The sequence below is a fragment of the Acomys russatus genome, chromosome 22, assembly GCF_903995435.1.
Source record: "Acomys russatus chromosome 22, mAcoRus1.1, whole genome shotgun sequence".
Lineage (NCBI taxonomy): Eukaryota > Metazoa > Chordata > Mammalia > Rodentia > Muridae > Acomys > Acomys russatus.
Window position 1 is genome coordinate 48,125,929 of NC_067158.1, and position 13,851 is coordinate 48,139,779.

Below are 13,851 nucleotides of genomic sequence, written 5' to 3' on the forward strand. Positions count from 1 at the left end.
ACCTTCAGACTTCCTCACGGAGCTAACAGGATTCAATCACTTATATCTTTTATAACTAAGGGCTCTGTGTTTGTTGTTGTTGCTGTTTGTTTCTCTTTTGCTTCTGCAGCTATTTGTTGACGATTGCTAATACACTTAAATATGAAAGAATGGATCTTTTCCCCTGCTGATTAAATAACTAAAAAACAGGAGAGAAGTGTTATCTGCAATCTAGAAAGTCCAGCTGGAGCTATCATATTATACCAAATCAATTGGGGCTCCTCATTTAGTTTGTTAGTGTCAATAATGAAACAAACAAACAAACAAACAAAAAATAACAGAAATCAAGGTGTAGTGTGAGACTAGTGTTTTATGGTTCACAGCTCACTGTTGCCAGAAAGAGGAAGGGGAAGATGTCACACATGGGAGTCAGACAAGCAGCCACATGGCAGCAAGGATGCCTTGGGAAAGACTAAGGAAGGCATTACTGCTAAGATGTCACATGGTGGGGAGAAGGTCCCCTTCTGTCAGAGGTCTAGGCAAAGGGAGGAGAGCAAAAGAGGGAGGAGGGATGGGAACACAGAAGTTAGGGGATAACAATGGGAATGTAATCTGAATAAATTATTAAAATAAAGAAATAAATGAAAAAACTTAAGAGATGTAAAAGAAAAACTCCAGGGCATGAAAGCTATAAACCTCATAGCTACGGCAGAAGATGAAAATAAGAGGAAAAAGAAAAAGTTTCATGCTGTTTGAGAAACACTATCATGGATGTTGGAGACATAGCAGAAATGGGGGAGGGGCACTTTAGAAGGTAGGAAAGTCCCAGGTACTATGGAAAGAAGTGTAGACTCTGGTTGGCATCTGAGCGAAAAAGACAAACAGAATGAGGAGGAACAGTTAAGTCCTCCTGAGTCAGACTCAAAAATGGCTGACCCAGGTGAAATTCAGAGTCCTTATAGAAACTTCACCAAGGGACAGAAATTTTGGAAAGGAAAAGTAAATTATTTAAGCTAAACCTCTTTTTTGTTTGATTGGTTTTTTAATCTGTCACTCTGCTATTTTGTTATTTTTAGAAAATTATTATTTTTCTCTTTTTTATATATACATTTATATATTACACATAAGTACAATAAACTACATACAGCAAGAAGACCCATGAAACAACCAGGAATTATAGATACTAAACCTCTGTTTTTAGGGGTGTTGTCCTAGACAGCTCCTTGACATACCCAAATGTACTTACCTTTAAGGAAGTGATAGGAACATGTCTCCATATAGAGAAAGATTCAAATTTTCCCGTTAACATGCTCACTTCAAATTTTCCATCATACTCACTCTGATAGCATGTTTGTTTCCATCACCAGTTCAGAAAAAAGGCGCTTTTTATTTTATCATTGCACACTGACCAGGGTACATCCTTTTGGCTTTTTATCTATGAACTATTGGAGAACCCGTCTGTTTTGTCTTTGTTAAGTTAGTTTGTGACAGGCCTACCCATAGTCTCCCTTTTGCTTGCCGACCATCAGTGATAAACATGATCACAATTATGTCTTCTCATGCAAGGGAAGTCTGTGAAATTTTCCATATTGGGGATATTTCAGGCTCAGGGCACTGAATGCCGCTTACCATCAGATGCATAAGCCAGAAGCTTGGGCCTCACAAGTTGGCTTTTCTGATATATAATCCTGTGAGAAAAGAACTGTTTTAATCTTTATGCATTTGCACCTGTAAAACTAATAGAATACTGTTATTTTGAAGAGGTTATCCTTAGTAGCTCTCCAGTACACCTCTGCCATAATTAAAACAGCATGAAGACAGCCTCAGTGAGATAGTGTGAGCAAGTACTTCAGAATGAGACCATTTCTTTAAGTAGGTGTCACGTGAAATGAATTTTCTTTGGTCTTGATACACTTCATTTCTAATGATCCTTCCTTGGAGCGCCAAATCCTAAAATTGAATAATGCATTTTAGTACAATTCAGTGTACCTAAACACTGCCAAGATAATCACTTCATCTATTGAATCTGGAGAGACACTGGTTGTCTACTGCGACGCTGAGCAAGTCAGCCATCATACTCACTGAGAAAAGCATATCTATTTTCAAAGGGTAATAAGGAAGGGATGTTTCAAGGGTAAGAGTAAATTTATCGCAAATTTAATTTATCTAGTATACTTATGTGTCCATTCAAGTATGAAGTGACTCCACTAGTAAATTCAAATTAATCCAGATATGTCACAATTTAACAGATCTTTTTGCTTTGTCATTTTCACAGATAAAATGTACTTCCATAATTGTTTTTATAGCTACTTTTCTTTCCAGAATCATCAAAAACTGGTTCATGAATTTATTTTTCTGTAATGCTTTTAGTATCTTGATATAATCTATCTTTAGGGTAAATAGTTTATATGCTCTCTCCATACTATGGTTATAACCTAGCATGTTAAAGTGTCATAAATTTACAATGAGAAAGCTATTTTATTCAATTCCATGGTCACAACTGTAACATAGTTAAGCCTGGTCAGTCATCCTAAGTTCTGGGAATTTGTTTCCTGTTGAGGACCAACTGTAATGGGGATTCCTAAAATGTCTGAATTTTATAATACATACATTAATCATGATAACAACTCTTGTATTTATTTCTGATAAATTTCTGCACTGCTAATAGTGTGCTCTTTTCAATGTACATTTACCTATCATTTTCCAGTATGTTGTTTCTTTGTGACGGAATCAATATAACACAGTCTTTTAATTTAAATTACTCATTTTATACTTTCAGATAATTCTGTTTCTTTCTGTGTTTCTTTTTTTGTTTGTTTGTTTGTCTTTTTGTTTACTTACTTATGGATACAGGATCTTACTGTGTAGTCCTGGCTAGCCTCTTTCTCCTTGTCTCAGAATTATTTTTAACTCACAGAAGTCTTTTTTGCCTTGGCTGCAGAGTACTGGGATTATAGGCATACTGGCTTATATCTGCCCTTGTTTATTGCTCTTAAATTTTAAGCTAATATTTGTGTCATAAAGAGCATAGGATTTAAGTAGAAACATTAGGAACAAAAGTAACATAAAGTTGTTACACTCTGTATTATTCTAATAATGACCACTGGAATACATATTTTTGTTCATTGCAATGCTATTTAATTTCTAGATTAGGCAATTAAAACATATTGAACTTGAGGATTCTTTATAGATAAGTTAAATAATATTGATTTTAGCCATAGATAATAATAAAAAGCATATTCAGTATGCTTTGAATCAAAAAGATATCATGTAGTCACTGAAAATCATGTCAGCATTTCTTTCTTTTTTTTTCTTTTGATTCTCTATTCTTAAATTTATTTATTTATTGTTTGTTTGTTTGCTTTTTGGTTTTTTAATTAATTTATTTATATTACACATCAATTGTTATCCCCTCACTTGTATTCTCCCGTTACTCTTTCCCTCTTTTACCCTACCCCGGCCATGATATGCTCACAGCCTATCAAGTCCCATCCTGGTAGCCTGCTTATCCTTTCTCTGAGTGCCACCAGGACTCCCCACCAAGGACAAGTAGTCAAATATGGGGCAGCAGAGTTAGTGTCAGAATCAGTCCATGCTCTCCACTCAACTGTGGAGAATTCCCTGTCCATTGGCTAGATCTGAATAGGGGTTCAATGTTTACTGCATATATTGTCCTTGGTTGGTGCAGTACGTTGAGGAGACGCCCCATGGGTCCAGATCTGGCCATCATGATGTTCTTCTTGTGGGTTTCTAGGAGATCTGAAGGCCCATACAAAGACACTGGAAGAAATTCTAAGCATTTCTTTAAAATTATTCATAAAATTATTTGTGAAAATAGATATCAAAGATGCATATCAACTTTGTTTAATTCAAATACTATTGTGCTGTGGTATTTTCAATGAAGCAGTGTATAAGTTTGGTTAACTTTCTAGGAATTTTTTTCTGCTTATTGCTTAGGAAAATGATGGCCAACATTCAATGGTATTGCAATAAGATTAAACAAAACCAAATTAAACAAACAAACCATACACTTTTGTGTAGCTTGAAATCAAACAATTTTATACTGTTATAGATAAATATCAAATGCACATTGCATAGTTAGAGATGATCAGAATTAAGAAATTCTCCTTTTGGAGGGAAGATTTATATGTGCTTTATTATTATTTTATACATATTATGGAAAGGTAATAATCACTTCTAAGCCTGTCGTAAACTGTGGTGTTCAGCAAAGTTCAAATAGTGATTTGCACTGCCAAGTGACTTCACAAGCAGTCAGTCTCACACTTGAATTTCTTCATATATTATGACATTTAAAAATCAGTGAAGTACATGCTGCGATGCCTAGATCAGGAGTGTGCCTGTCTTTGAGCATTAAATCATCCTAATATTATGCAGAGGTGATATGGGAGATAGTGTTTTATTGAAGGTATCACAGGTAGCGTTGGAATATGCAGAAGCATTATACATTAGTTTTCACAGTGGCGTAAACCATATACACAGAACAAACGGTGAGCAGTTACATAAATCATGCTGATCTAACAAGCTCCAGACAAGGGGAAGCCAGGCCCTTGTCCTGTCTCTAAAGACTTCCTCTGTCTTTTGGTTGAGTCATCTTTTCCAGGAAGAGTTGACACTGCCTTCACAATAACATTAATCTCCAATTGCTAGGTAGGAGAGGTGAATTCAGGGAAGGCATTAATTGTGTTCCTGGGGAGCTGGAGGCTAAGCAACAATGCCTATGCAGCAGAGCTGACTGAACCAAACATAAGGAAGATAAACAATCTAGGCTACATTCCTCCCCACAAACACATTTTCATCAAGTTGCTACAGCCACAGGGGCCCAAAGGAAGAGCTGGCAAGAAAAACAGAACTGACAAAACAAAACCTATTCACAATTACAGTGTTTGTAGAGACAAAGTAATTACAGAACTATCAGGCCCAATTACAAAGCACACAGAGTCAATTGTCATAAAGGATTTAGAAAGCTAGGTAGAGAAGCTGTTTGTCCATCATCCTTCCATCAATATATCCCAGCTCAGGGGCCTCTTTCTTATTGTTTGCAAAAGTCAGACAAGGCACTCTGTAACTGTGTTGTTTGCTCATCCAGCCCTTAAGCATTTACCAGGGGAATGGATTTCTTCGTAGGATCGTCTTTCCTTACCCAGAAAATATTTACCTGATTCTCATTTTAGTGTTTTTCTTACTCTTTTGCAACTCAGTTTTTTTTTTCTTTTCTTTTCTTAAAATATACCTAAGACAAGAACAGGTTAATGAAAAGTTGCTTAATATTTTGACTTGACAATACTTAAAATGATGTGGTTAGTGTTTCCCACAGGCCCGTAGTTTGAATGCTTGGTACTTGGCAGCTGACATTGACTTGGGAGGAGTAGGAACCACTGAATATGAGATTTTTATTGGTTGATATGTAACATAAGGGATAGGGCTATGTGCTGCTCGTGTCTAAGCCCAGAATTTTTGCTTATGGTACCCAAAAATCTAAGTAATGCCAAACTTTATGCAATCCATGTTTTGCTACCAGTATGAGCAACACCAATTGAAACTGAGAGATTAAATAAATTTCTCTTCATTTAAAATATTTTGTTAAAAAGATGAAAAAGTATTCATACATGTTGTGAAATCTATACTTTATGTGTTATTTCTTGGAAAGCTGAGAGGAAAGAAGGGAGGCAAAACTGTAGTCAGAGTGTATTATATGAAAGAACCTAATTTCAATAAAAAGTTCACAAATATATATGTGTCTTTTGAAATATTATAAACATTAATTTAAATAAGTGACATTATAATAATTCAAAATTGCAAATTCACCCTTATATACCTGTGTCTTCTGTCTCATGGTGCCTTGGGATGATTCATACATATAACTTGCTGTGGAGAAATCAATGTTTTTAAGAGTTCCTTTAAAATTACATCCTAGTAGCATTTTGTTTTCATCTATGAATAATACATGTGTTAGTGCTATGAACTTTCCTCTTAGCATTGCTTTCATTGTGTCCCATAAGGTTGTGTATCTTGTGTCTTCATTATTATTAGATTGTAGGAAGTTCTTAAGTTTTTTGTTTTTTGTTTTTTCATCCCAGTAGTCCTTGAGTAAGGAGTTGTTCAGTTTCCATAAGCTTGTAGGCCTTTTGTTCTTTCTGTTGTTCTTGAGTCCCCCTTTAATCCATGGTGGTCTGATAAGCTGCAAGGGGTTATTTAAATCTTATTGTATCTTTTGAGGTTTACCATATGACCAAGTAAGTGGTTAATTTTGGAGAAGGTTCCATGAGGTCCTGAGAAGAAGCTGTGTTTTTTGTTTTTTGTTTTTTATATTTTTTTTGTTTTTGTTTTGTTTTTTTGTTTGTTTGTTTTGGGTTTTTTTTTTATGCGTTTGAGTGGAATGTTCTGTAGATATGGGTTAGGGCCATTTGATTCATGACATTTATTGGTTTCATTATTTCTCCATTTAGTTTCAGTCTTGAGGCTCTGTCTCTTGGGGAGAGGGGTGTTGAAGTCTCCCACTATTAATATATTGAGTTTGATGTGTGATTTAAGCTTTAGTAATGTTTCTTTTATGAATGGGGGTGCTCCTGTATTTGGGGCATGTGTGTTCAAAACTGAGACATCCTCTTGGTGTACTTTTCCTTTTATGATTATGAAGTCTCCTTCCCACATCTTTTGATTAGTTTTGGTTGAATATCTGTTTTATAAAATACTAGAAAGGCTACTTCAGCTTGCTTCTTGGGTCCCATTGGTTGGAATACCATTTCTGTCCTCTACTCTAAGATGATGTTTATCCTTATTGCTGAGTGTTTCTTGTATGTAGCAGATTTATGGGTCCTGTTTTCCCATCAATTCTGTTTGCCTCTGTCTTTTTATTGGGGAGTTGTGGCCATTGATGTTGAGAGTCATTAATGACCAGTGGTTGTTGGTTCCAAATTTTCATGTTCATCGTGGTAAAGTGTGTGTGTGCTTCCTTTCTTTTGGTTTTGTGGGGTGTGAGGTTATTTATTTCCTTTGATTTCCTGGGTAAAGTTACTCTCCTTGGGTTGGAATTTTCCTTCTAGTATCTTCAGTACAGCTAGATATTTGGCTAGTTAGTGTTTAAACTTCATTTTGTCATGGAATATCTTGTTTTCTCCATCTAGGTGATTGAAAATTTTGCTTGGTATAGTAGCTTGTGTTGGCATCTGTGGTTTCTTAGTGTCTACATGATATCTGTCCAGGCCCTTCTGGATTTTATTCTCTCTGTAGAGAATTCAGGTGTAATTCTGTTAGGTTTGCCTTTATATATGACTTGGCTTTTTTCTCTTGCAGCTTTTAATATTCTTTCTTTCTTCTGTACATTTAGTGTTTTGATTGTTAAGTGGCGGGAGGATTTTCTTTTCTGGCCAAATCTATTTGGAGTTCTGCAGGCTTCTTGTATATTTGTGGGCATTTCTTTCTTTAGGTTAGAGAAGTTCTCTTCTATGATTTTGTTGAAATTATCTGAACCTTGCAGCTGGGAGTCTTCTTTTTCTTCTATCCCTATGATTATTATGTTTGATCTTCTCATGGTGTCTCAGATTCTTGCATGTCTATGTCAGAAACTTTTTAGACTAAACATTTTTTTAATGTGGTATCAGGTTTTTTAAGTCATAACTTCTATCGTTTATATTCTTGAATTCTGTTGGTGGTGCTTGTGTCTGTAGATCCTGTCCTCTTCTCTAGGTTTTCTATTTCCAGAATTATCTCAGATTGTGTTTTCTTCATTGTTTCTATCTGCTCTTTTAGGTATTGAAATGTTTTATTCATTTCTTTCTCCTGTTTGAGTTTAGGTTCCTCTTTTTCACTAATATCTTCATGTATTTTGTTCAATTCTTTCTTCTCTGTGTATTCCTGTTCTAGTTTCAGGGATTTATTTTCCTTTTTAAAGGTCTATATAATTTTTCATAATCTCAGATTTGAAATCTTTCTCTTGTGTGTCAGCTGTGGTAGTATCTCCTGATTTTGCTGTGGTTGGACTGCTAGTTTCTGTTGTCAAGTAGCACTGGGAATGGTTGCCTGTGTTCTTAATGCTGCCCTGTTCCAATTGTGATGTCTCCGGTGTTAGCAGAGTTGGTTCTCTGACGGTCTGTGAGTTTAGTGGTAGGTATAGAAAATGTGATTTTGGACTGCAGCCAACTCATATCTTCGGGGTTCAGCATCTTTTAGCTTTTTGCTTCTGACTCAGAAAGGTCTGGCTACTTAGGAACAGGCAGGATCCAAGAAGCAGGGTGGAGCAACCATTCTAGTATCTAATAATATGTACTTCCTACCAAAACTAATCAAAAGAGATGGAGAAGATCACTATACTCTCATCAAAGGAAAAATACACCAAGATGATAATCTATGCCTCAAATGCAGGGGTACCCACATTTTAAGAGAAACATTACTAAAGCTTAAGCCACACATTGAACTCCACACATTAAGGTCCCACATGAAGTGGGAGACATCAATATCCATCTCTCCCCAATAGACAGATCATCAATATAGAAACTAAATGGAGAAATGAGGAAACTAATAGACATCATGAAGCAAATGGACCTAACTGATATCTACAGAACATTTCACTTAAACACAAAATAATCCATCTTCTTTTCAGTACCTCATAGAACCTTCTCCAAAATTGACCACATACTTGTTAACAAACCAAACCTGAGCAGATACAATAAAATAGAAATAATCCCTCTCATCTTGTCAGACCACCATGGATTAAAGATGGAACTCCACAACAAAGGAAACAACCAAAAGCCTACAAACTCATGGAAATTAAACAACTCCCTATTAAATGACATCTGGGTTAGGGTCAAGAATTAAATGAAACTGAAGGCACAACATATCCATCTTTATGGGCCACAATGAAAGCAGTACTAAGAAGAAAGTTCATAGCACTAAGTGCCTTTATAAAGAAACTAGAGAGATCCCATACTAGGAACCTAATAGCACACCTGAAAGTTCTAGAACAAAAAGAAACAGACACATACAAGAGGAGTAGCAGGCTGGAAATCATCAAACTCAGTACTGAAATCAATGAATTGGAAACAATGAAAACAGTTCAAAGAATCAACGAAACCAAGAGCTGCTTCTTTGAGAAAATCAACAAGACTGACAAACCTTTAGCCAAACAAAGTAAAAGGTGGAGGGAGAGTATTCAAATAAACAAAATCAGAAATGAAAAGGGAGACATAATGACAGATACTGAGGGAATCTGAAGAATCATCAGGTTTTAATTCAAAAACCTACATGCCACAAAATTCAAAAACCTAATGAAATGGACAATTATCTTGATAGCTACCAAGCACCAAAATTGAATCCAAATCAGGTAAACAAATTGAATAGTCTTATAACACCTATAGAAATAGAGGCACTCATCAAAGGTCTCCAAAAAACAAAACAAAACTCCCAGGACCAGATGGATTCAGGGCAGAATTCTACCAGACTTTCAGAGAAGAGCTAATTCTCCTCAAACTATTATGTGAAAGAGAAACAGAAGGAACATTACCAAACTCATTCTATGAGGCCACATTCACCGTGATACCTAAACTACAGAATGACTAAAAAAAGAAAGAAAATTTCAGACCAATTTCTCTTATGAACACTGATGTGAAAATACTGTTTCTGTATCTCTTCAACATAGTACTCAAAATTTTAGCTAGAGCAATAAGACAACTAAAGGAGATCAAGGGGATACAAACTGGAAAAGAAGAAGTCAAACTATCACTACCGCAGATGGTACAACAGTATACCTAAATGGCCATAAAAATCTATTAAGAAACTCATACAGCTGATAAACACCTTCAGCAAAGTGGCAGGATATGAAATCAACTAAAAAAAATCAGTAGACTTACTCTATACAAATGACAAATAGGCTGAGAAAGAAGATAAGAAAACTACACCCTTCACAATAGCTACAAATAATATAAAGTATATTGGTGTAATTTTAATCAAGAAAGTGAATGATTTGTATGAAAAATCTTCAAATCTTTGTAGGGACCCAAATCAAATTGGGGAAATGGTTAAACAAGCTAGGAATAGCATTTGTGGTCCAGTTTCTAAATGTTGAGAAATTACAGGCTTAATTAGAGAACCCCCTTATGGAGATGGCTTCAAATGTGCCAAACAAACCACTGGGCAAATGTCCTCATTTCTTTCACAGTGAAGGTTTGTTGTAGTGACTTGATTTTCCTTAAAGTTTGAAGAACAGAAATAGAAAATGTCATGAAAACTGACATGCATGGAGAATAGAAATTGTTCTATGAGATATCTTAAAATATATTATTTTTTAAAATATGACATATTATCTTTAACAAATTGGTGAACTATCACTGAAAAGTCCATAATATTTGAATTGTTTTGTATAACATCATGTAACATTCATGTGTTTGAAAGGATTCACCAATAAAATCTATTTAGTATTATTTTACTGTCTATTAATCAACATAAGTGACTTCCTACATCAGGAGAGAAATATAAATCATAGTTGTTTTCATATAGCTCAGTGTTAGAAAGTAATTGATAAAAATGTACATGTACTTTAATTGATTCCAACATTAAATTGTATTAAAATGTAAGCCAACTTTCCCCTGTGGATGATTAATAGAAATAGAGATGCAGAGGTCACAACACTTATATAGGATGATTGGGTAGCTATCCTCTTTATTGGCTGCCAAGAGTATGTCATCCTTGTCTCATTCTATTATGATTTTCAGTGAGTAATTGAACTATCATTGTAAAAAATCTTTACTTTTCACAAGATGACTCAGGTGATTATCTTTTTTTAATGTTTCTTTTTTTTATTAATTTATTCTTGTTACATCTCAATGGTTACCTAATCCCTTGTATCCTCCCATTCCTCCCTCCCTCCCATTTTCCCCTTATTCCCCTCCCCTATGACTGTTCCTGAGGGGGATTACCTCCCCCTGTATATGCTCATAGGGTATCAAGTCTCTTCTTGGTAGCTTGCTGTCCTTCCTCTGAGTGCCACCAGCTCTCCCCCTCCAGGGGACATGGTCAAATATGAGGCACCAGAGTACATGAGAAAGTCATACCCAACTCTCCACTCAGCTGTGGAGAATTTCCTGTCCATTGTCTAGATCTGGGTAGGGGTTTGAAGGTTATGGCCTGTATTGTACTTGACTGGTGCCAGGTAATTATCTTAAAAGAGCAACAGATTGTTGTGGAAGCCATTTCTCTTATGTCATATTGTATTACACTTACTGAGAAGGATTTAATAAATTTGAATGCTTGATCATTTCTCCACCCCAAAGAAAAGTTATAGTTTCAATAAGTTGAGGCTTTGCTCCATAAAATATTTTACTTATAACATTTTAATATGAACTATAGATTAAATAAGATTTTTTTAAAATCGTTTAAAGCTTAATATATAATTAGTACATTTAAAGTATTTATCAGCTCAAATAATAGGGAACATTTAACAAATTCCATCATTAGTCCCTTTCTACTTTGAAACCTGTATAAATAAACAACCTGATTATTAGTCAGTTAGAAATGAGGCTGACCACGGAGCCTGACTTATTCCTCAGTCACCAACTCTATCTTTCCTTGGGAAACACCCTGCCAACTGCCAGGGTTAGCCCACAGTAGGCTGTGGCCATCCGTCCCTGGTTAGTCTCTGCAATCTCTCCCACACTCCTTCCGAATCCTACCTTGTGCTGATTTGAAAGTGATGACTGTAAATGTCCAGAAGTCTAGAGCCTTCGAATTTGGCTTCTTGTTGGTCGCTGTTGGGGAAGAATTAAGAGGAGACACACCTCCAGCACTGAGTTTAAGGGTTTCTAAAGCCTCCTACCATCCCCAGTGTTTACTCACTGCCTTCTGCTTGGGGTTTGAGATTTAAACTTTCAATTGCTGTTCCAATCTAAAGCTCACTGCTCCTTCTACTACGTTATCACAGACTACTCTCATTCTGGAACCTTAAACCCCAAATAAACTCTTCCTTTGTAAGTTGTGTTGGTCATGATGTTTTATCACAACAGAAGAAAAGTGATTAATACATGGATCGATTGGACTTTACATGAAGGAAAAGGTGTATGAAATCTAATTATCCTCGCCAACTTTTGATTGTTTGTTTGTTTGTTTATGTTTGGGGCTGCAATTTAATCACGTTGCTCACTGCTCTTCCTTCTCATTTTATATTTTATATTTTACCTCCCTATTGTCATTCAACTTCATGGTCTCCTTTTTTCGCTGTTGATGCATGCATATTTGCATTTTCATATAACCATATATCCCTAAATATAACCTGTTAATCTATATATGTTACTTGTCTGTTTGTTTTCAGAACTGACTCCTTGGCACCAGTCAGTATATTGGTGTCCTCTTATTCTGGAAGGACCAGCTCTCTTCTCCTAGCCTTGTGCTGTTGCCTGTAGTCCTTGTACAGGTTTGGGATTGTGGATTATTTTTTTTTTCTCATTCAATGTGGCATGTTCATTAGTATCATGTTTGTTCAGATCATGCTTGAGCTTTTATGTTGGTGAGACTTTCTGAGTATAGTTTCTGATATTTCACACATTTATGCAAACAATAATTTGATGTAAATTAAAATTATGGCAATGGGAAATTGTACTAATTCATTAATATTAGCTCACAAATATACAGGTACTAAAACTCACTGCTTGTCAATACCCATTATCAATTTGAATTTTTAAAGGGAGAACACGTATTGAGGTTTAGGTTGTGGGGGTAAGATTTAGTTTGTGAACCGGCTCTGATTTTGGATTAACTGCTATTATCTAGTCTTAAAATACTTGTTTACTTTTAAGGCCAATTTTTAAGGGCTTAGACAAACTCATATATTAAAACGGATTAGGGGAGAAAGTATGAGGAAGTAAAGTGCTAGAGATTATTGTCAATTGATATTGGGAAAGTGGAGTAAGCAGTGCTGTAATGAGAATTTTAGTTTATTTTACAATACAGCAATTGTATGGTGATGTGGTTTTCTTTTAATACACAAGTGTGGGATATGCTTCAGACTCACTGAAAATAAATAACAAAAATATTAGACAAGGAAAATTAGACTTCACAGTCTACAGCAGGTGACTATGATTTGGCCCGTGCTCTGGAAGGAGTGTAATTTTTCCAGCTGCACATAGTTACTGCAAGTGTATGACATTTGGAAGTATGGTGACTCTTGATTGTCTGTATAAATGCTGGAGCTCTGAGAAGAGTGGCAGCAGCTGTTTCTTCTGCTGCTGCTGTTTGCTGCTGCTGCTGCTGCTGCTGCTGTTAGTGATAGTGGTGGTTGCTAGCTGCTGTTTGTTGTGTTTGTGATTTGTCAAGTGGTAACACCCAAAGAGATGAGTAGAAAATTTTGAATATCCTGATAGTGAAGATCCACCCTGCCCCAAGGAACTGCTAATTAGCAGGAAGTAGTCTAAAAATATTTATACCCCCTTTACCCTCTAACCTTCTTTTTATCTTACCTAGTCTTGGGGGATTGGAAGGATGGTGAGGCATGTTAGATGAAAGAACTCAATAAAGTAGCCAAAAGTCTCATTACAGGGGACAGAACAAGTGTATATTTATGAATGATACCACCCATCTGTAAATGTATATGCTCCAGTAATCAGTGCTGTGTTCACATTAGCCCAAGGAATGACCCGTTTAAACTTAGACAATTTCAAACTCTGTTTTTCAGCTGCTACTTATTTCTCTCATGTTACAATTGCATTTTCATTTCTGTTCCTGTGCTGTAATTCAGCATCCGTACACCTTCTTTCTTGTTCACTGGCCTGGCATGAAGTTGCACAGGCTAGCCACCCAGAGACTCCATGGATGTGCCTGCCTGTCTCCTTGGCGCTATAATTACAAGTGTGTGTACCACCACAGCTT